This window comes from Tenrec ecaudatus, chromosome 8 (assembly GCF_050624435.1).
Source record: "Tenrec ecaudatus isolate mTenEca1 chromosome 8, mTenEca1.hap1, whole genome shotgun sequence".
In the NCBI taxonomy this organism is placed as follows: domain Eukaryota; kingdom Metazoa; phylum Chordata; class Mammalia; order Afrosoricida; family Tenrecidae; genus Tenrec; species Tenrec ecaudatus.
In genome coordinates this window covers 152,222,813-152,244,573 of record NC_134537.1, presented here as the reverse complement: position 1 = coordinate 152,244,573, position 21,761 = coordinate 152,222,813, and positions in this window count along the sequence as shown.

The following is a 21,761-nucleotide window of genomic DNA, read 5'->3' as shown; positions in this document are numbered from 1 at the left end:
GGTTTTCAAAAAAGGTACGAAGGCTCTTAAGTGTGTAAAGGACAGTCTTTTCAACAAACAATGCTAAAAAAATCCTAGATAAGTGAAAGCAAATGAATGAAATAGGATTTTTACCACAAATCATACACAGAAACCAACTCAAAATAGATAAAATACCTAAAATTCAGAATTAAAACTATAAAATTCTCATAAGAAACCATTGGGACAAATTTTCAAAACCTTAGAATTGACAATGAATTCTGAATTGTGAAACTTAAAAAACAAGCAGAAGCAAGAACAACCAAAAAATATAAATAGGATTTCATTAAAAATATAAAATATATATGTGCATCAAAGAACACTGTAAACAAAATGAAAAGGCAACAAAGAATGGAGAAAATATTTGTAAATAATACAGGTGGCAAAGAATTAATACACAGAAGCATATAGAGAAATTATACAGATCAACAACAATAAAAATACCTAAACAATGGACATTTCTCCAAATATCAGGACTCACTTGAGAAAAACAAATTACATTCACATAGTACCATCACACATTCATTAGTGTGTGTGTATATATATATATATATATACATACATATCTATACAAGTGTTGATAATATTTAGAAACTGAAACTCATATCACTGATAGTAATGTAAAATAGTACTGCTACTGTGGAAAACAATTTGACAGTTCTTCAAATGGTTAAACATAGGATTCTCATATGGCCCAGTAATCCTACTCATATGTATATGCCCAAGAGAATTACAACATATAAATATATATATATATATATGTATACACACACAAAAGTATGTACACGGATGTTCATATAAACAGTTTTCACAGTAGCCAAGACGTGGAAATAATTCAAGTGTCCTTCTCTAATGATATGTCTATTAATCAACAAATTACAGTATAAAGAACAATAGAATATTGCTCAAGCATAAAATGAATAAAGTTCAAATATATACTACAACAAGGAGGAGCTTTGAAAACATGCTAAGTAAAATGGATCAGATAGATGCAAAAGGACAAACGCTGTCTGGTTCCACCTACCTGAGATATTTAGAATAGACATATCATTAGAGACAGTGAGTACAATAGAGGTTATCAAAGGATGAAGGGAGAAAGGAATGGAGAGTTATTGTCTAGTGGATGTAGAGTATCTATTTGCAACGATTAAAAGTCCAGGAAATAATGGTCATAACTGTCAGTGCTCCTAACACCACTTAATTGTGCAGTGTAAGGTAGTTGTAATGGAAAATTTTAGGTTATGCATATTTTACCACAATAACACAAAACAAATGCTCATTCACAGAAAAGTCCCATTGCTTTGGTCAGCATAAGCTATTAACAATGTACACAGATTATGAACTCCTTAGTTGATTTATACTTTTCTGCAGCAGAAGAAAAATATTTACTGGGTAGATTAAATTGAATTAAAACAATTGGATTATAAGGAGCCTGGAGGCTACCCCTCCACTCAGCAAGGAACAAGTTGTTTGCTCTGACTCGCTATCTCGTGCCAACAGCTTGGCGAATATAGTAGTAACATAAGGAGGTGTGACTGAAACGACAAGAGGGCCTGGGATGCATGAGAAAGTGTGTGTTTTTCTTCACTCAATATTCGCACTATCATTTTAGGAATAGGCTTAGTTCACTGACTTTGACGCGCATTTATATTAACTAACATCGAATGAAGAAACATCTGCTTCAACACCGTGACGTAGGAAGTTTAAATTGGCATACATTGAGCTTAAGTTCTGTTTTATAAATTGGTCATTTGCAAAGACCAAACTCTAAATGTTAGTACTTGATAATTTAGAATAGATTCTTTTGTAAAAGTAAACTTATACATGGGGACCAGATCCCCAGGACAGCCACATTGTTTACAATTGAAAGGCTACAGTGTGACAGGTGCTACCTAAACAACATTAAGACCCACAAAGATGTCTGTGTATTTGTTTGCTTGATGCTTTACTTACTCCACATAAAGTTGAATTTTCCACTTGTACTATTTTTAAAATTCTCTACTTTAAGCCACAAAGAATATCATTACAATTATGTGGATTGCTTTATCAACTTTCTAACATCTACTGCATTAGTTAAGTTTGGTCGTAGGAAATAATGCTGTACCAAACCGTTTGCAAACTGTTTCCTAGAACCCGTATATAAGGAGATGTTAATAGGGACGGGAGAGGGGAGAAAACGTTACTCTGTAAAAAATAGTACGGTTTGCCGCATATTAAAACCCCTTCTTGGAAGTTCACATCACATATTAAAGACCCCAAAGTAAAGAAACACTTCATTTAATCATTTGTTATCAGAACCTATTCTGATACATAACAAGAGGGATTTTTTAAATCATCCTAGTTACAATAATGAAAATAATGTTTCATGAAATACAAATTAAAAAAAATATTCTAATCTACTTATTGCCACCCAATAGATTACACAGTGTCCACAATAAGATATCAGCTTTATGCATAAACCTTTATTTGCATCCGATACTATAATAAAAAAGCAATATACTGCAGCTACAGCATAAATTGCTTGAAACCTTGCAGATTGTCCTGAAAAGATAGTGTTTCTATCTAACAGAGAATTCAGAGAAATGTATAATTTAATGTTTTGTAGGAAAGAATTGCTCTCCTCCTAAGTGTATCTTTCAACATTTAACCATGATTTGGTTCACCAACGACTTTACTCCTAACACAACTTACTCATTAGGAAGCACGAATCCATTCTTCTTAACAGGCACGTTTCAATTTACGTGGATATTTCTGCTTCTGAATATACATTCTCTAATCTATAGATGAACAGGCTCTTGCTAACGGACTCAGCATTATTCCTTCTTTCCCAACGAAATAATTTGGCTCGTCCCCTTATAGCCTCTCTTATTCTGAAAATATGTGTAACAAATCTTGTCTTCATGAAAGAGCGTAAGAGTAAACGAGTTAAGGCCTCACGTTCTGAAGGAGAGAGTCTCAAATTAATGAGATTTCGGAGTTGGCGGACGGTGGAAGAAGAAATCGCATTAGTCATTGCCTTGGCTCCATCCCTGTTTGTGATGGAAGTATGTATCCTGACGAGGCAGGGCCAGGGACGTTTGAGGGGGGTTTCTGTGCAACATTGATTCTCAGCATGCACTATTGATTAGATCCAGGAAAGCCCAGAACCAGCTTTGGAATGTGGTTCTGGATGGCCCACTGGAGAGCAGCGGCTGGCTTTACCCTCTATAATTACCTTCTTAAGTACCGACGTCCAGGCTGTTCACTGTGGTGCTCAACAACCAGAGGGTTTGGTTTCATGTACTTGAACTTGGGTGAAATATTTCCGTGGGGAATCAGCCCTGGAAAGGGAAGGTGGCTAAGGTAGAGAGTGTTTATAGAAGACATTTCACCACCACTTGTCAAACATGGCTCATTGTTGGTTCGGGAAGTGCTGGTATTTTCCTCTTTGAAAGAGATGCTCACCGAGCCAAGAGCTTCCAGCCTGGAGCTCTGTGCTGGGGAAGGGCTGCGGCCATTTGCACGCAGGAAATCCGCAGGACTAGTTGCTCTGGGATGTTGACAATCTTGGGGTAATAGTTTATAGGTCTTTCCTCGGAAGGACAAAGACAAGTAGGTCCATGTGAAGGAAGCCTAATGCGGCCTCTCCCGCGTGGGTAACTGTGAAGAATGTTTTGTTCTTCTTAGTTTCATTTTAAGGCCTCCCCAGTTGTTAAAAACCAAAATATAAGTGGAAACAAATTGTAGCTTTAGAAAATCAGTCCTCATAATAACAGCAAAAACCTTCATTTAGAAGAAACTATTAGGGGGTTGCTTTGCCTTGGACACATGGCAGGCACCCCGAATGAGGAGATCTCCATCTCAGTGCTCCCAGGAACACTGAGACCGCAGGTGGTAGCAGATGCCATCACAGTGCGGAGGACACTCCCATGCCTTAGGAAGCAGAATTCCTCTATGGCCATTTATGATCATGCTGGGGTGTGGTATTTTGAATAACTTCGGGGTCCAATGAAGATTACATTTAGAAAAATCTAGCTAGGCCAAGCCAAAAGACACAAACCAAGCGGAAATATTTTAAGAAAATAAACAAAGCTACTGAGTCAAACATACAATGGAGGAAAGTGAAACAAAAGATTACTTGAGGTCTGAGGTTTGAACATTCTAAAGCTACACATGTGATGAACTAGCCCAAGAATACAAGGCGCTATGTAAGCTTCCAGCTGTGTAAGCTTCAAGGCAGCCTGTTCCCACCAGGAGCTCCCAGCCTGTAAGATTCTGAGCAAGCCGAGCTGAGAACGATTGGGATGCTTTGTGTTGCCTTTTCTTGGGTTTGTGGTCATCGTTTGGATATACAGATAAAGGAGTCCACCATTCTTAGGCAGCTTAGATGGGCCTGAGAGTATATACATATTCAAGTCTTAAATATTTGGACCAAGAACCTTAAAGATTATCACCAAATGATAGCAGAAAGTTTGCCTGCCAATACTTCTGAGAAAGAACCTATCACATCGATATTATGCTGTCTCCATAATCCTGGTATTCTGTCGCTCAAAACAATTTGACTAAATTATTTAAACTCTGAGACATGAGACATAAATTGGGTCCACATGAAGCTCAAACATGCATTGAAGTGAATAGAGGGAGGTTTTAGTGTGCAATCAAGTGCACAATAAACCAAATTCACTGACATCCAGTTCATTCTAACTCAGAAAATCCCTGCAGGACAGAGTAGAACTGTCCCTTTGGGTTTCTGAGACTTTAAATCTTCACAGGAGCAGACAACTGTACATTTCTCCTGTGGAGCAGCCGGTGGATTCAAACTATCGACCTTGGGCTGAGCAGCTCCAAGAGTAAACTATGCACCACCAGGACCACCTTCCAGTACACAGCAGATGCTGTTATAGAATAGGTGGACTGACGCTCACATGGTTGGAAGTTCCTACGCAGCAGCTACTCTAAGGGGGAAAAGTCAGTCTAATAAACATGCACAGTCTTGAAAACCTTCTTTACGGTTGCTGTGCGTTGGAATCAAATAAATGTCAGTGGGCCTTTTTTGTTGTTGTTTATTTTGGTTTTCTCTTGTTTTGCTTTTTGTTAGGGTCTGTAAAGTACTGAGTTTTGAATTTTTCACACCTTCTTTGGCATTGTCAGGTAACTTTCTGAACCAATTCAGAACTTAGCCACAGCACAAAAAGTTTCACCAAGATGTATTATATTTTCATGCCCTTGGCTATTATGAAGTAGTCGATATAAGCAAGTGGTGTATCGAAACGGATCTGAATTTGTTGTTCAACTATTGAAAGGGATACATCCAAGTGAGATAGCAATTTTAATGATTAATGTCAGAAACTTTCTTTACTTGAGAAATGGGTGTACTTCTTCCCTTCTGTACATGAAGCTCAAAGGTTTCCCACAATGCTGCGGTTCCCAGAGTTTATCCCATAAGTATCATCATAATAACTCAATCACAACTAACATTTTTACTGAATTGTCCTCTCTTTTTCAGTCCTGAGACCTAAGTCCATAAATAAATAAATATAGCTACTGGGGCTGCAGTTTGTACATGCATATGTTTGTTCTAAAGAAGCCATGTCTGAACTCATCCCTGCAGCAAGAATGACCGCAGACAAGTTCTCCAGCAAGAGACTTGTCTTGGTCTCCCCAGGGTGTCTTCAAAAATGTCATTCAAATCAATGGCTTCTGCAGGGATCGGTAGATCCCATTAGATGCAAGGCAGGCAGGTCAGCTCAGAAGGGCATGGCATGAGGTTTTGTTAGGTTTCTCTGGTGGGAATTCTTGGCGTCGCACAAGAAAAAATTCATGCTGAAGCCGGGTTTGTGATCCAAGTGGGTTTTTATAAAGGACAGAAGTTTCCGGTTTTACAGTCACAACATGGGCAATGTCATAGGAGTGCACACCCAAACTTTGGGGGCATTGGAGCCTGAGGGGGTGTGAGTGGGGGAAGGAGAGAGACAGACAGACAGACAGATAAACCGTAGGATGACCAAGTGGAAGGATAAGGAATAGCTGGAAAGGGAGCGATGGTCGCCAGGTTCTGGCCTTTAGGGCCTTTGGTTGGGAGGCATGGTCGACGGCACTGGTTGACCCCATAGGATGAATTAAGCCCACCTGGCAGAGTTTGGGCCCACCCAGGTGTATCTCCTCCTGGACTGAAGGGCCTGAATTTGGAGCATGCCCAGTAGATACCACTGGTCCCTGTTCTAGCTACCTAACAGTTTTAGGATTCCCAAGAGGTGCTTGTGAACAATTGTTTCAAAGGGAAAGTCATAAGTACAAATGTTAACTAGGAAGAAACTTTCAGAAAATGCAAAACTTCCTTGGTTTTGAAGTGCAAGAGATTAAAAAACTTGAGTCAGTTTTTCCCCATCATGACAATGGCCCTGCTTATTATTTGAAGGTAGTAAGGGCTAACTCACAAGAATTTCCATGAGAAACCTTCTCCGGGTCCCTCTATAGCCCTGGTCGCACCTGCTCACATTCTTTTGGTTCCCACAGCTCAACGAGCATTGGAAAGGAGCACTCTCTGAATCCCTCAAGGAAATCAAGTCGGCAGTGTTAATGTGGTGCACTATTCAATAGCAAGCACTATTCTGTTAAAAGGTTAGGGAAAAACACTGCTCTCAGAAGTGTTCAGACCTACATTGATGGGATGTCAGGAAACAGTAATTTCACATCTTGATATATTTTAAATAAAGTTTTCTATCATTTTATAACAATACCCTTTTATTCACTTCCATATCGTAGAAGATAGCCTGCAGTATTTTGATTTCTCTATGCTGTGGTGGTAGAAGGTACTCTGGATTAAAGAAGGTTGTTAGTTAAACTTCACAAACTTGTTGGTTTCGATGAAATTGGTTTCTATTGTAATTAATCATAATTATAACAGGCCACAAACTAGTTTTATATAGAATCCACTAACAATATTTACCATTTTAGAAAAGAAGAGGATCAAATATTTTGCAGAAGGATTAGAGACATGAAGCAGAGTATTTAGAAGTGTTCAAAACTTGATGGGGTCTATGTCAAGCAACACTAGCTTTATACTTGGATATTTTTGTATAAGAAAGATTTCTAGGTTTATGTTGCAATATTTTTTACTTACCCTCATGTATACTTAGAAGAACTTACGTGCATACATGGAGACATAATCAACATCCAATTACACAGCCGTCATCAAGATGGCACACAACTTGTGGTGGTGGGTACGTTTGCAGTAAAAGATTTTTTAAAGGGTTAAAAATCAAAGATGCCACTTTGAGGACTCAAGGGTGCCTGACCCCAGCAAGGGTCTCGACCATCATCACATTTGCATGAGAAAGCTGGGACGTGAATAAGGAAGACTGAAAGGGGATTGCTGTATTGGAATTATGATGTTAGTGATGAATATGGCGTAGATCATGGATGGTCAGAAGAATGACCAAATCTGTCTTTCAAAAATACAGTCACATGTTCCTTAGCCGTGAGGATGGTGCGCTCCCGTCAAATACTTTGGGCATGTTTTGAGGTGGACTAGTTCCTGAGGAAGACTTCATGCTTGGCGGAGGGTCAATTAAAAGAAGAAGGAGAAGAAGAAGGTCCTCCCCAGATGACTGAGATCGTGGCTACACCAATGAGCTGAAATATGACAGTGGTAGTCAGAACAGTGCAGGACAAGTCAGTGTTTCATTCTGTTGTCATTAAACGGCGAGGAGTTGGCACAGATTGGATGGTCCCTACAACGAACTGTATATTCCCTTGAATTGAGGCACGTGATCTGGAACGGTTATTCTAATTCGTGAAGTAAGAATTCGTATCACTACATGATCAATCAGGTCATCCTAAATCTTCTAATTTGAGCAACACAGTAAACCTACCTATAATGGTACCCTTTTTCTAGAAATAAAAGATTACAGTTGAAAAAGACTTTAAATGCCTAGATAACCTCAAAAGAAAGAGTAATATCTCATTGCAGATATAAAAAGAACATTTAAAAGCAGAGGGTAATAAAATAATAATACATAATATTTGTGGAAGGGAACTAATAGTACTTCATAGGATGTTTACATCTAAACCATCATATATAATAAGAAAATAATGAATAATGAAAGCCCATCAGCTAAATGTGCAACTTTATAAGATAAGGGGTGAAAAAAATCTAACTCAAAGAAAGTGTGAGAAAGAAAAAATAAGGAAACCGCAAACCCAAACACATGTATTGGAAAGCTAATGAAATATTCAAATCCACCACGAAGTGTTCAAGGAAAAAAATCATAAGGATAACATAGCTATGGATTCAAATGAAACCTTTTCCTATCTTCTGAGAACATTAGAAATAATTTTATTTTAAAATTAGTATAGAAGGAACAATTTATTTTATTTCATTTATCATTTGACAAATCTTATGACAAATTATCATTCAATTGTATTAAACACACTTGAACATATTTTCTTTCTACTTGAGCCCTTGGTATCAGCTCCTCTTCCCCCCCCCTTCCACCCCCCAACCTCATAAATCATTGCTTAATCATACATTATTGTTGTTATTTTGTGTCTTACACTCTCCATTGTCTCCCTTCTCCCACATATCTGTTATTTGTCCCCCTGGGGTGGGCTATATATCCAACCTTGTGATAGGGTCCCCTTTTCTCCTCCTTCCACCCCTCTACCCTCTCCTACTCTATTGATATCACGACTCCCACTACTATTCCTGAGGCCTTTATCTGTCCTGAATTCCATGTGTCAAGAGTTTTTATCTGTACCAATGTGTATTCTCTGTCTAGCCGGTTTGTAAGGGAGAACTGGGACATGGTATTGGGGGGAGGGAGCAATTAGGAACTAGAGGAATGATATGTGTTTCATCAGTGCTGTACTGCACCCTAGTTGAGTCCTCCCTTCCTGGTAACCCTTTTGTGGGGGGATGTTCAAGTGCCTACAGGTGTAAAATGAACAACTTGCTTCAAATTAAAAAAAAATAATTCTCGATACCGATCAAATAAAAAATAGGCACACTGATTTCCAATGAAAGAAATTAACCTACCGCCATCACATCCACTCTGACTCAACTTTCTCCCAAGGAACTGCTGATGGGTTTGAACCACAAACCATCCAACAGTTTGAAGCAAATTGTTGTTAGCAGTTGTCCTTGCACTAATTTTGCTGGGCCATCAAGGGTTTTTAAAGAAATCAAATTAAGAGTTTTTAAAAATTCCATCTCATTAACCCCACCTCTTAATACCCGGTCCTTTACAAACATCAACACTATCAGACTTGGATAGTTTTATAGACAACTTTTACTAAACCTTCAAGGAACAGAAAATCCCTGTGTTAAACAAACTGTTCCAGAGAATAATAAAAGAAAGAATTTTCCCAAACGCATTTTATGAGGCTAGGATGACCTTGATTCCAACACATGACAATGAAGGAAAATTGTAGACAGATTTCACTTATTAGCAAACAAGTTTACCTGAAACGTTAACACAATCTTTCTATCTGCCTCATCTTAACAATTATCAGGAGAGCCTGAAGGTAGACGTAAAACGGACTTCTCTAATCATACTCAACTTTATCATCAGCTCTGAAAGTAGACCACAGCACACGTTCTCCCCTGTGGGAGTTGCTCACTGGAAGGATGACCAAGCCCTGTACCCCAGGACTTCCACATAATCAGGGACCAAGACGAAAAGAAGAGCACAGAGGAAGAACTCCAGATGGAATTCAGGTTGTGCTTCTCCTAAACTCTGGGCCTCTTGTAACTGCAGCGTCTCTGGGTCACACAACCTGGCAAGAACGTGATCACTAACTGGAAAACTGGCAGACCAAATCCACGTAGAGGGGCCTCAGAGGACAGGCCCGATCATCTACTTCTGAAAAACCAACCAGCCTGTTCGGTAAATGTGGGGTAAAACTCAACCAACCACAACTAACAAAATCAATTACAAATAAAACCAGGCATCCATGCGCCACTGGTACACTGAGCCTCGTCAGGTTATCTATGTTGTGTTTATCAGAACTAATTTAGTTCACTCGGCAGCCACAAGATGATCCAGATTTGACACAATTTACCCAGCGACTACAAGATGATCCAGATTCCCGAGATGCTCTGCAAGTCCATAATCAGTCCTATCCTCTCACCATCTCTCAACCCCTCCTAAATGCTTTAAATCCTTTTACAGTGATGGCGCGAATCCAGTCAATTATTAACAAAACTGCCTATACACTCAAAGTCTTCCCCAAACATCTTTCAACGTCTTACTTTTACAGAAACCTGACTTTCCTGGGATGCGGCTAAAGCATAGTCAGGTTTCTTAATTGAAGGAGGGGCTAATTGTTCACTCTCCTCCTCATTGCTGCCTCTACATAATGGTCCCTTAAAATAAAGTAAAATAATTCTCACTTAACAGCCCTAACTTTGAAGCATATCCCATCCAATAAGACCACTGCTCCCATTCCATGTTGCCTTCAACTTCATGCTCTTCACATCTCAAGGATTTCAGCACTTGGCCTGCTGTCCCCAATACTACTCTTATCTGAATGCTTGATGATTTCAACATACATTTAGATAATTCTTCCAAAATCCTTGAAATCCTCAAGCAGTCTTGTCCCCTCTGCTACTTTAGATGTGCATTACTGTGGTGATACATCAGCATGTGCATGTCTGTAACTACAAGACTGACATCTTCTCAGCTGCACTCTCCAATTCTCTGAGCACTCTCACTAACATCATTAGTTCTATGTCTCGCGGGCTCCAGTTCTAAGCATGTTGTTAGCAGTTGCCAATGAAGTGATTCAGAGTACAACTACACAGCCTAGGGTATTCAAGACCATGACCTCTCAGTAGTAAATCAGCCAGCCAGACTCTGAAGAGCTTCGAGGTGACTTTGACCCTCCAACTTTTCAGTCAGTAGTTCGATACTTGACCATTGGTGCCAGCCAGAGAGTATTTATGGAAGAATGATTGACTAAATATTCCCCAACACTTTATTCCGATTAAAATAAACAAAGATGGTCTCTGTAATGTAGACATAAAATAAGCATTTGTGAGCACAAATATGAAAAATATTTGAACACATTAGAAGATTTTCTTAGACGAATCACTGTTTCCAGTAAATGTCTACAGCTAATAAACTTGTGTGGTGACTCTAGAACCAATCTCTCTAAATCAAGAGAAAGATGCTCATCGTCCCTACCACATCCACACTGGTCCCAGCCAATGCTATAATTCAACAAGAATAAATAAGATTATGGAAGAACAGAATGTGTTACTACTAACTGGGGATATGATTATATAATAAAATCTAGAGAGTGGAGAGTGAGTGGGTTGGAAAGGGGGAACTGATTACAAGGATCCACATGTGACCTCCTCCCTGGGAGAGGGACGGCAAAGAAGGGGGGGGAAGGGAGACTCCGGATAGGGCAAGATATGACAAAATAACAATGTATAAATTACCAAGGGCACATGAGGGAGGGGGGAGTGGGGAGGGAGGGGAAAAAAAAGAGGACCTGATGCAAAGGACTTAAGTGGAGAGCAAATGCTTTGAGAATGATTGGGGCAGGGAATGTGCGGATGTGCTTTATACAATTGATGTATGTATATGTATGGATTGTAATAAGAGTTGTATGAGCCCCTTATAAAACGTACAAAAAAGAAAAGGAAAAAAAATAAAATGATTAGGGCAGGGACTGTACAGATGTGCTTTATACAATTGATGTTTGCATAAGTATGGATTGTGATAAGAGTTGTATGAGCCCCTAATAAAATGTTTTTAAAAAATAGGTCTGTGGGATTGTAGAAGAACATAGAAAGCATTGTAGACTGCCAAGAGGGCAAACAAGTCTATCTTGCAAGAAGTACACCAGAGTGCTTCTTATAGGCATAGATAATGAGACTTTTACAAACTGTGGACGTGTTTCCAGGGTAGACCGGTCCTAGAGAAGGACATTCCATTGGGTAAATAGAGGGGCAGCAAGAAAGAGGAGGGTCTCAAGGAGATGGATTGCCACAGAGGCCCCAACAATGGGATCAAGCATAGGCACAATTATGAGGAGGTGCAGGAGCAGGCAATATTTCATCCTGTTTGGGATCTGACTTGTTTTAATATTTTATATTAAATATTAATATTTTGATATTAAATATTTTCTTTTTCATTGAAATCTAGGTATTTTTATATTTTGTCTATTCACTGTTGTTGTTTCAGTTTGCTTGTTTGTTGGCTTACTGTGTGTATTTCTTTTTATCATCTGTATTTGAAATCCAAGATAGGTAATAGTGAGAGTAATTGAGTTAACATATCTAGGGAACTGGGAGGGGGCGATGGAGAAAATGGGCAGTTGACAGCATTGAGTACAAAAAGAAAATATTCTGAAAAGGATTGAGATGACTGTAGAAGCCTCCTTAATATGATTAAAGGATTATATTTTATGAGTTGTGAAGTATATGCCAATAAAGCTATTTAAACATTTAAAAAGGCAAAGACGATTGGTTCCTTTCCTCTGAGAACGTGGAAGGATGTAAAATAAGGAAATTCTAACCTAACAATGCGAGAGGTCCAGATGATCCACAGAATTCCCTTGACTCTGTTAGATAACTGAGACTGCAAGCTAACACATTAAACTGAGTGGTGGACACACAGCTTTTTCATTTTTGACAAGAAGACTTGGAAGACAGGGTGGCCACATTTTAACGGACTAAACCACAGCTACCTAAATTCTATAAATTCTGAAATCCAAGCATAGGTCAGGTGGCATTTTAGAATGACTAAGAATCCTAGATAAAGGCACGTATCACTCTTCCACAGCCCTTCCACTCACTGTTAATGAGAGTGACTTAAAGCACTGTGGGTACTTAAGAGAGTTTCTCTTAGTAGTTAAGTCTGCAGATAGCTGTGGACTACCATTTAAAACGCTAACATAACCATGACTTATTTCATGATTAATGCAACAAGGTATATGCAATGCTAGTAGCCGAATATTGTAACAAATTGCTGAGAGAAATAAAAGAAAAGCCTAGGTGAATAACTATGCCTTTTATGAACTGAGAGAGGTAAGATAATTTACTTGCCAGTTTCCCCTAAATTGAGTTCTAGATTAACACAACTACAATAAAAATCGAAACAGAATGTCACTTTGATTGCTAAGCAGATTCTAGATATGAAAATACAAGTGATCTTTGTTGTTATTCCTCAGTGGCTGTGTGAGTCGGTTCCTGGTGGCACCATGCACAGCAGAATAAGGGAGTGCACAATCTTGTGTCATGTGTCATACTCTCAATCCTTGCTGTCTGTCAGCCCATTGTTGCACTTAACGTGTCCACTCATCTCCGTGCTGGACTTCCTCTTTTGCACTGACCCTCGATGTACGAAGCTTGAGGTTCTTCTCCGCAGTCTAGACCCTTGTGATGGCATTTCCTGTGCAAGGGATGTCCCATTCTCCTAGCATCTCAGCGAGGTTCAGGAATCTGCCTGTATGTCTTTGTTTATTTTCTGGACGTTCATGGTGCATTCAGTGTTCTTCCTCGATACCATAATGCAAACATATCCAATATTCTTCAGTCTTTCTCCTTCACAGCCCAGCTTTCATATGCAGATGAGGATATGGAAACACTTTAATCCTAAAACTGTCATACTTGGCAGTGAGGTCTTTTGTTCGTTTGTTTAACACTTTAATGAGGTATTTTCTTCATGTTGAATTGTCATCCACGCATAAGGCCCTGATAGTCTTTGATCATCCTCAGTAAGTCCTTCACATCCTCTCCACTTTCAGCAAGTAAGGGTATGCCATCTGTCAATCACAGATATTCTCCAATCTTGATACACCATCTATGTTTCTCGGGTTGTTTGTTCAACATTCAGGTAGAGCAGTGTTTTCCAAAGTGGGCAATACTGCTCCACCCCCCGTGGTTGGCACTGGAATCATCCAGGGGCTGGGAGAGGGGTCTGGAAAAGCAGATATTTACATTTTATCCTGAATTGGAGGCTGTAATACAAAAGTTCTAAATGCCAGGGAGTGCTGAGCAAATTTTTTTCTTCTGAAAAATGGGCGGTAGGCCAATTAAATTGAGGAACCTGTAAGATAGAATAAATAATGGTGAAAAGATACAACTCTGGTGCACATCGTTCCTGATGTTAAGCCACATAGTATCTCCATCTTCTTTTCTCGTGAGTGACTCTTGGTCTAAGTATAGGTTCTGCAAAAGTACAATTAAATAGTCTGCTATTCCCATTGCTAACAATTTGAAGCAAAGTTTGGTAATATCCAAAGTTTGGTAATATCCAAACAATTTAATGCCATTCTCACATTCTTGGCTTTCTTGTAAAATCTATCTGATATCCATAATGACAGCCCTTGCTCCATATTTTCTTTTGAAGATGGCTTGTATTTTTGGCAGTTCCCTGTGGATGTACTGAAACCGTTTGTAAATTTATCTTCAGTGCAATGTTGCCTGCATATGATATCCAGGATATTGTTCAATATTTTCCACATTTTCTTGGATTCCCTTCACTTGGCCAGGTAGCTGTCTTTAAAGGTTCTTGGAATAGATTTAACACATTTAGAAAGTTTATTGTTTATGTTTTAAAAGATAACTCTCTTTTATTAGGTTTTAAAAGTCATGTATGTGTTTCCTATATCTACAACAGGTGATTCTAATTTTAGTTCTTTTTTGGGCACTGATTACAGGAAACTGTGATTCACTGTATAACCCTACACTTTGTGGTTAGTAGTTATTCTTTTTAAAAGCTTTTTAATTATTTTAATTAATGCTAATTTCATTAACACATGCTTTGGAATTTAAGAACTTTGGATTTTCTGTATTATGAATCTTGTAGGCAGGACAATCTATCTTGTTATGAAAATGGAGATTCAAGGACAGCTCATTATGCTTATGCAGAACTTGTACACTCACCAAGAGACAGGCATTTTATAGAAAAAGACTGAAAATCAGGAAAGGTATGCACCAGAGGTAACCTTCCACCTCACATATTTAATATGCATGCTGAGAAAACAAATAAAGAAGCTGAGCTACATGAAGAACGCGGCAGCTCTATTGGAAAAGGGTCTTTCACAATGTGCAATTTGCAGATGTCACATCTGTCCTTGCTACAAGCAAAGAGAATTTAAAGCATATATTGATGAAAACCAGATTACAGTTTCCAGTGTGAATTATAACTCAATGTAATAAAGATTATCACAAGTGGACCCAAACAACATAATGATGAATGGAGAAAACACTGGAGTTGTTAACGATTTCGGTTTACTTAAATTCATAATCAATGCCCACGGGGACGTTGTTAAGAAATCAAATAATGCCTTGCGTTGAGTAATGCTGCCACAACCCACTTCTGTAAAGTGAATTGCCGAAGGTCCCATAAATATGAAACTATACATTTGACAAGAGTGAAAGTCTCCTGTAGCAACACATGGCACTGCCTGCCTAATTGCCAAAAATTCTTGAGCCTTTGTGGTTAAACTCAAGCCCTCTGTGGAGAGGGTTATGCCAAGCTGGGGGGCTGAGTTCGGTTCCAAAGAGCCTGAGAATACGTTATCATTCAATGACTCAATAGAAGCACTATGACAGTGGTGGGAGTAGAACCTTAGAATTAGAAAAATGTGAGTTTGAATCTAGCATGACTATCTTTAAAAATGTTTTGTCTTTTGGACAATTTGTTCCCTTAAAACATTAGAGATGAATAGTCTCTCAATCATTAGATGGGAAATCTAATCTTCTGCTACTAATCTGAGCTAGTACATGGAGCATTTATTATGCACCGCAAATTTTTATATCCATCATGCCTAGTACTGCATTTCAACTACAGCACCTATTTATATAACCGGTGTTTGTGTTAGGCTGGGTTCTGGAAAGAAGCAAAACCAGTGAGGGGTGTGTGTGTGTATGTGTGTGTGTGTGTGTGTGTGTGTGTGTGTGTAAAGAATTTTACCCCAGCATAGTGGTTCACATAGTTGTGTTGTTATGAAGTGCAATCTAATCGGGTCCAGCCCACAGCGACCCTGTGCATAGCAGAATGAAACACTGCATGGTCCTGTATCATCCTTACAATTGTTCGTCTCCCCAAACCCATCTTTACCACCATGGGGACCCTCCACCTCTTTGCCAGCCTTCCTCTTTTTAGCTGCCCCTACGCTTTACCGAGCATGGTGTCCTTCTCAGAGACTGGTCTTTGCTGACAATATGTCCACAGTCAGCAAGATAAAGTCTTGCCATCCTGTCACTAGGCAGCACTCTGGCCTCACTTGTTCCAAGACAGGCGTTTTATCTTACAGGCCACAGCACGTTCAATACGCTTCTCCAGCACTATGATTAAAATCCGTTGTTCTTCCGTTTTCCTTATTCAATGTCCAACTTTTACCTGCATGTGAGCCTATGGGAAATGCCATGGGTTGGGTCAGAAAAGCCTTCCTCCTCAAGCAACATTCTTGCTTTTGAATAGTCTAAGGAGGTCTGGAGCAGCAGAATCACCTACTGCAATAAGCCGTTTGCGCTCCTGCTCCCGTTGGCCTTCACTGTGGATGTCAGAAAGATGAAACTCTTCCATTTCAAACTCTCTCCATTTGTCAAGATCTTACCTATTGCTGCAGTTGGGAGGATTGTGGTCTTCTTGAGACTGAACTCAGCACACAGATTAAACCAGGTAGAGTGAAAGAATACAACCCTGATACACACCTTTCCTGATTTTAAACCATGCATTGAGCCCTTGTTTTCTCTCATGGTGCCTCTTGACTGATGATAAGCTCCTCGTGAGCACAGCGAAGTGTTCTGCACTGCCCATTCTTCTCCAGGTTAATCACACCTAGAATTCCCTGGTGGAGTCACTAAGACAAAAATCAACATCTTTCTGGTATTTTCTGCTGTGGGCCAAGATTTGCATGATCTCAGCCACAATGTCCTCTTTGGAATCCTGCCTGAACTTCTGGTCGATGTATTTTTACAAAGGTTCTGGGTCAGTTTCAGGAAAATTTTACTTGCATGTGATATGCATGATATTGTTCTATAATTTGAGTATTCTGTTGGGTCACAGATAGCTCACTTCCAGTAATGTGACCAAGTAGCTAGCTTCCACATTTCTTGTCATAAATAAGAGAGTGCTTCCGGTGCTTCATCAGCTTGCTGAAATATTTCACTTCGTGGTCCATCCATTCGTGGAGTCTTGGTTTTGGCTAATGCACTCAGTGATGCTTGAACTTATTCCTTCAGCATCACTGGTCCTTGCCCACGTGCTGCCATTTGTCTGTCAGTTTGTCATACTGTGGGGGCTGGTGTGTTGCTGGAAGTGATGTCACTGGTATTTCAAATGCCAACAGGGTCACCAAAGTGAACAGGTCTCAACAGAACCTCCAGACTAAGAAAAGAAAATGAGGAGGGTTTTGGCTCTGCACTTCAGAAAAAGCCTCTGAAGCCTCATGCAAAGCTGTGAAACTTTGTGAGTACTGAAGGCAGTACACTGCTGGAGAAACAGGTCATTCCAGTTTGGTTACAGTTCATGAGTTGCATATAGTCCAGGAGCCGCATATTAAACTGGAGACTTTTCCTGTCTTGTGTAAATGCTACGGCAGATGTTTCATGAAGCAGAGATAAAGAACCAGGAAGCCAGAGACCATATGCTGGTTGGTGGAGGTGGGATAAATTAATTCAAGGTCAGAAAATCAAGATCCTGGCTTTCCCTGACTTGTATAGTTGTCAAAGATAACAGTCCAGACAGCCAGAAGACAAACCAGACAGCAGATCAAGCTCCTGGCTGCAGAGTAGAATGAATCCAAGTTTGGTAGGCAATATAGCAGGTTGCTGATAGTCCCTAGATTAGGCAGGCAATATGGTGGTTTCATAAGCAAGATGCAGGATCTGGACCATCAAAGAAGAGAGAAAATCCTTCCCACTGAGTCTTCTTAAAAATAAGTAGAGCACACTCCTTATGAAACTTTCTTCCAATTCCATCAGGACTTTGAACTGATTGACTTGGCATGCCACCCTAATCTTCCCAAAGCTTATTAGTTGCTTACAGCAGAGCCCGTTACTGAAGTTGATCTGTTACGGTTGATCACATCATTGGAGAACCTCCAATGATCAGAGGGAACATCCTGGCCCAGCCAAGTTTACACAAAACATGACTATTACCATACCCCTGCCTCAATTGAACAAAAGGAGAAAGAAAGGAAGAAACAGGTTTTAAGAGACAATATCTTTTCTGAATCTCTATAAATGATATATTAGTGATCCAAGACTGTTTAACTTCAAACCTGTGCTGTCAGTCTGGTTTTTAAAACATACATACGAATCCTTGCTGCATTAAGTTTCTCTACAAATTCAAAACTATTCATGTTAGAGTATAAACTAAATGCTTGACTTTATCAAATTTTCTCCTTTTGCAGGAATATGTGATATTAGATTTCTCATCCAACTTTGCACTTGAATGGAGCTTTATGACTAATTCTGTCTTATTGCTTATAGACAAAACCGATTTTTGGAACTTCTCTATGTTGCAGTATAAACCATTAAATTATCGATGTAGAAACTTCCAACAGATTGTGGACATGTGTATTGGTATGGTGTTTCCCTAAGGTTTAAACAGTCTAGATTGATAAGTCAACATATAAAACATAATTTTCTTAGAAAGTTTTTAGCAGAACTTTGTATGATAAATAAATGAAATTCTCCTGTTTTAAGCTACTAAAGTTTAGGATTGATTAATACCAAAGTGAACTCTAGTGCATCCAAGTTGAAACCGCTATCCCCTTGGATTGTAGTTGGGGTGTTCATGTAAGTAGTGGTGGCTGATGGTGATCCTTTGTCCACCCAGGTCAGGGACAGTCAATTCCCAGAGACATCCCTATATGGCCCTTGAACCCACTACCACAGTTGGTCAAATAGTCAACATATTTTAATCTAATTAGCCACATTAAAATGGCATATATATCAAGCATCGCCTAGTATCACCTCGCTATGGGCAAAGAATGTGTATATGATCCTTCTAGCTTATTCTTCAATAGTTTAAGCGGTAAACTGCCTTTTCCATTGAGTTGATTCTTGAGGCTCCCAATCTACTACAACTAATTATAAAGGCATTATATTCACAAGCAGGAATGGATTACAAACTATAAGACCACTAAGTAAATGCAAACATCTTTGTTGATCTCTATTGGGAAGCTCTCCCCCCTTAACAAGTTCATATTTCAGACAAAACTTTCCGCCACCATCTGTCCAGATGGAAACATCACGCGCATATGAACACTTTGCCCTTGGTAAGAAAAGAGACCTGACCTTGGGGGATTTTTTTTTTCAAACCACTTTCTTGGCAAACAATTTGTGGTTAGAGTTTGCCTTTTCTTCCTTATGTGAAATGATCTACTTTGATCCGGATGTCACTTTGAATGAAGTAGAGAGATCCCGTTTCCATCTGTAAACTAGCAGCATGGGTTTTCATGGCCATGGGGATCTTGGCCACATCCCTCTGTCATGCTAAAGATTCTCAATTGGTTGATGACTCCAGTGGTTCTGAGCCACAGAAGGAAAGAACCATCTTTTAAAGGTCAATGTACCTTACCTGTTGCTGTTTGTCCTATGCTGTCCTGTCCCCCTCTTGTTTCCTCTAGAGCCTTTTGACTCTTATTAATCCTTTGTACTTCACCATCTTTGTGCTGCTTTCTCTGATCACACCATAGGGATTAAGCAGCTCTTTTCATGGTTTGTTTTACCCTGTGCTTTCCCCCTCTTACATATAATGCAAAAGACATGGAGATTTAATGTAGTTACATTTTCTGCTAGAGCTTTTATTGGCTGGGAGAAGTGAAAGGTTTCATAGCAGTATCATTTTTTTTGCAATTTTTCCATGCCATAGGCATCACTGTTTAGATCTGATTCAGAGTAAAAGGCAAAGCTTTCCATTATAGGTGGTTTAAACGGTTCTTCACCCACAGAGATCATAACATATCAGTCCTGCAGGAGCCCCCAGAAAGAAATCCGATTGATTAGAGAACTGTGACTTGCAAGGAGAGCAGATGGAACACTGTGGTCATTTTACTAAAACACAGGTAACCTGCATGTTGCCGAATACAGTGAAAGTAGTCCAAGCCATACAAAGATATCAGTGAATAACAGGCTACACATGCAGAGTTTCCACATGTATCAAGAGAACTGGAAAAAGCTACGGATTCAGCATGATTAGTAACAAAAATCCCAAGTCAAGACTCAAGTACACATCAAACCATATTCCACACATTTAACTGAGATGAGAGCAAACAGACAGTTCCCAAAAGGCAATCTAGTTTGGACCATAGCTAGTCAAAGCTTTATGGTGAAGGGAAGATTTACTTACTAAAAGTCAGAGCATATATATATATTTCAGTTCATATTTAGCTGTATAAGATCCTTTTAAAACAATTTTTGAGATATTCAAATATTTTATAGATAACTGGACTAGATGCATCTCAGTGTTGTTTTGACACTAAACAAAACTAGAGAATTTAATTACCTTACAGTCTCTGGTCTTTGGGGTGTGTATTTCTGTCCAAGTTGCTACAGGTCATCTTTGTAACTATCCCCCTACTAGGCTAAGAGTTTCTTGAGGATTGTGATTTACACCTTAAGAGCAAAACCAGACTAACTGCCATTGAGTCAATTCTGACTCCTACAGCCTCGATAGGACAGGGTATAATTCCCCTATGGGTTTCTAAAACTGTAACTCTTTGTGGGAGTAGAAAGCCTCTTTTTATTTTCCTGTAGAGTGGCTGGTGGTTTCAAACTGTTGACCTTGTGGTTATCAGCCCAATGTTTAAGCCACTACATCACCAGGGAGCCTGAAGATCCTCTAGTTGCAATTAATGGACCAACATTAATTGGCATACATAAAAAAATCATTCTAATTTTGAGGAAGGATTTCCTAAATAATACTTCAGATACTAGTAATATATACATTTATATTAAAATTTTAAATTTCTATTTATGATAAAAAGAAAAATGCTAAGATATAATTTTGATGGATATATTGATAACACGCATAGGGGATATAAGTATAAGCATAAAAATATGAAACTTCTACAAATAAAAATCAAAACAAAGTAAGTAAGATACATGAACAAGTATTCCACAAATGATATATTAATTAGAAGAATAGACTTGTGAAAAGATGTCTGAATCCACTAGGGATCTGAGAAATGCTAATCAAAATCACAGTGAGATACTATTTTATAATAATTCAATGGCAAAAACTAGGTGTTTGAGAGAGTGATATCCATAAACTATTTCCCATTGCTGATGAGTATGTCAATTGCTGCAGGCAATTTAAAAGACATGTTATTAACATATTAACATCTTAGTATTCAGAAATCCCATTCTTAACTATGGGTGTGAATATGTATGTTTGTTTCCCAAAGATAGTTTTCCATGTGTAAAAGATAATATCAAAACTGACAAGATTACAAAATGCTTTGGTGGGTGCTTGGGATCCATTGTGGCTCATAGTCATCCCAGGTGACAGCAGACGGTTTTCCAGGTTGTAAGTTTTGTATAACCATTACCATTTCAAGAAGTATCATGTGATCAAGAACCAGTGATACTGTGGAAAGAAGTCGAAAGTGGACTGCAGGCATTAGAGAAAATAAAAATCCAGGAATTGCGAGAATACCAATTAAGATGTTCCAGCAAATGGATGGATTTGTCTATGCCAAGAAATATGGAAGACAGCTACTGACTGCCTATCTGTATCTCGACTAAAGTAAGGTGAGCGAACAGAACGAAGAAATTGTCAGACACTATCATG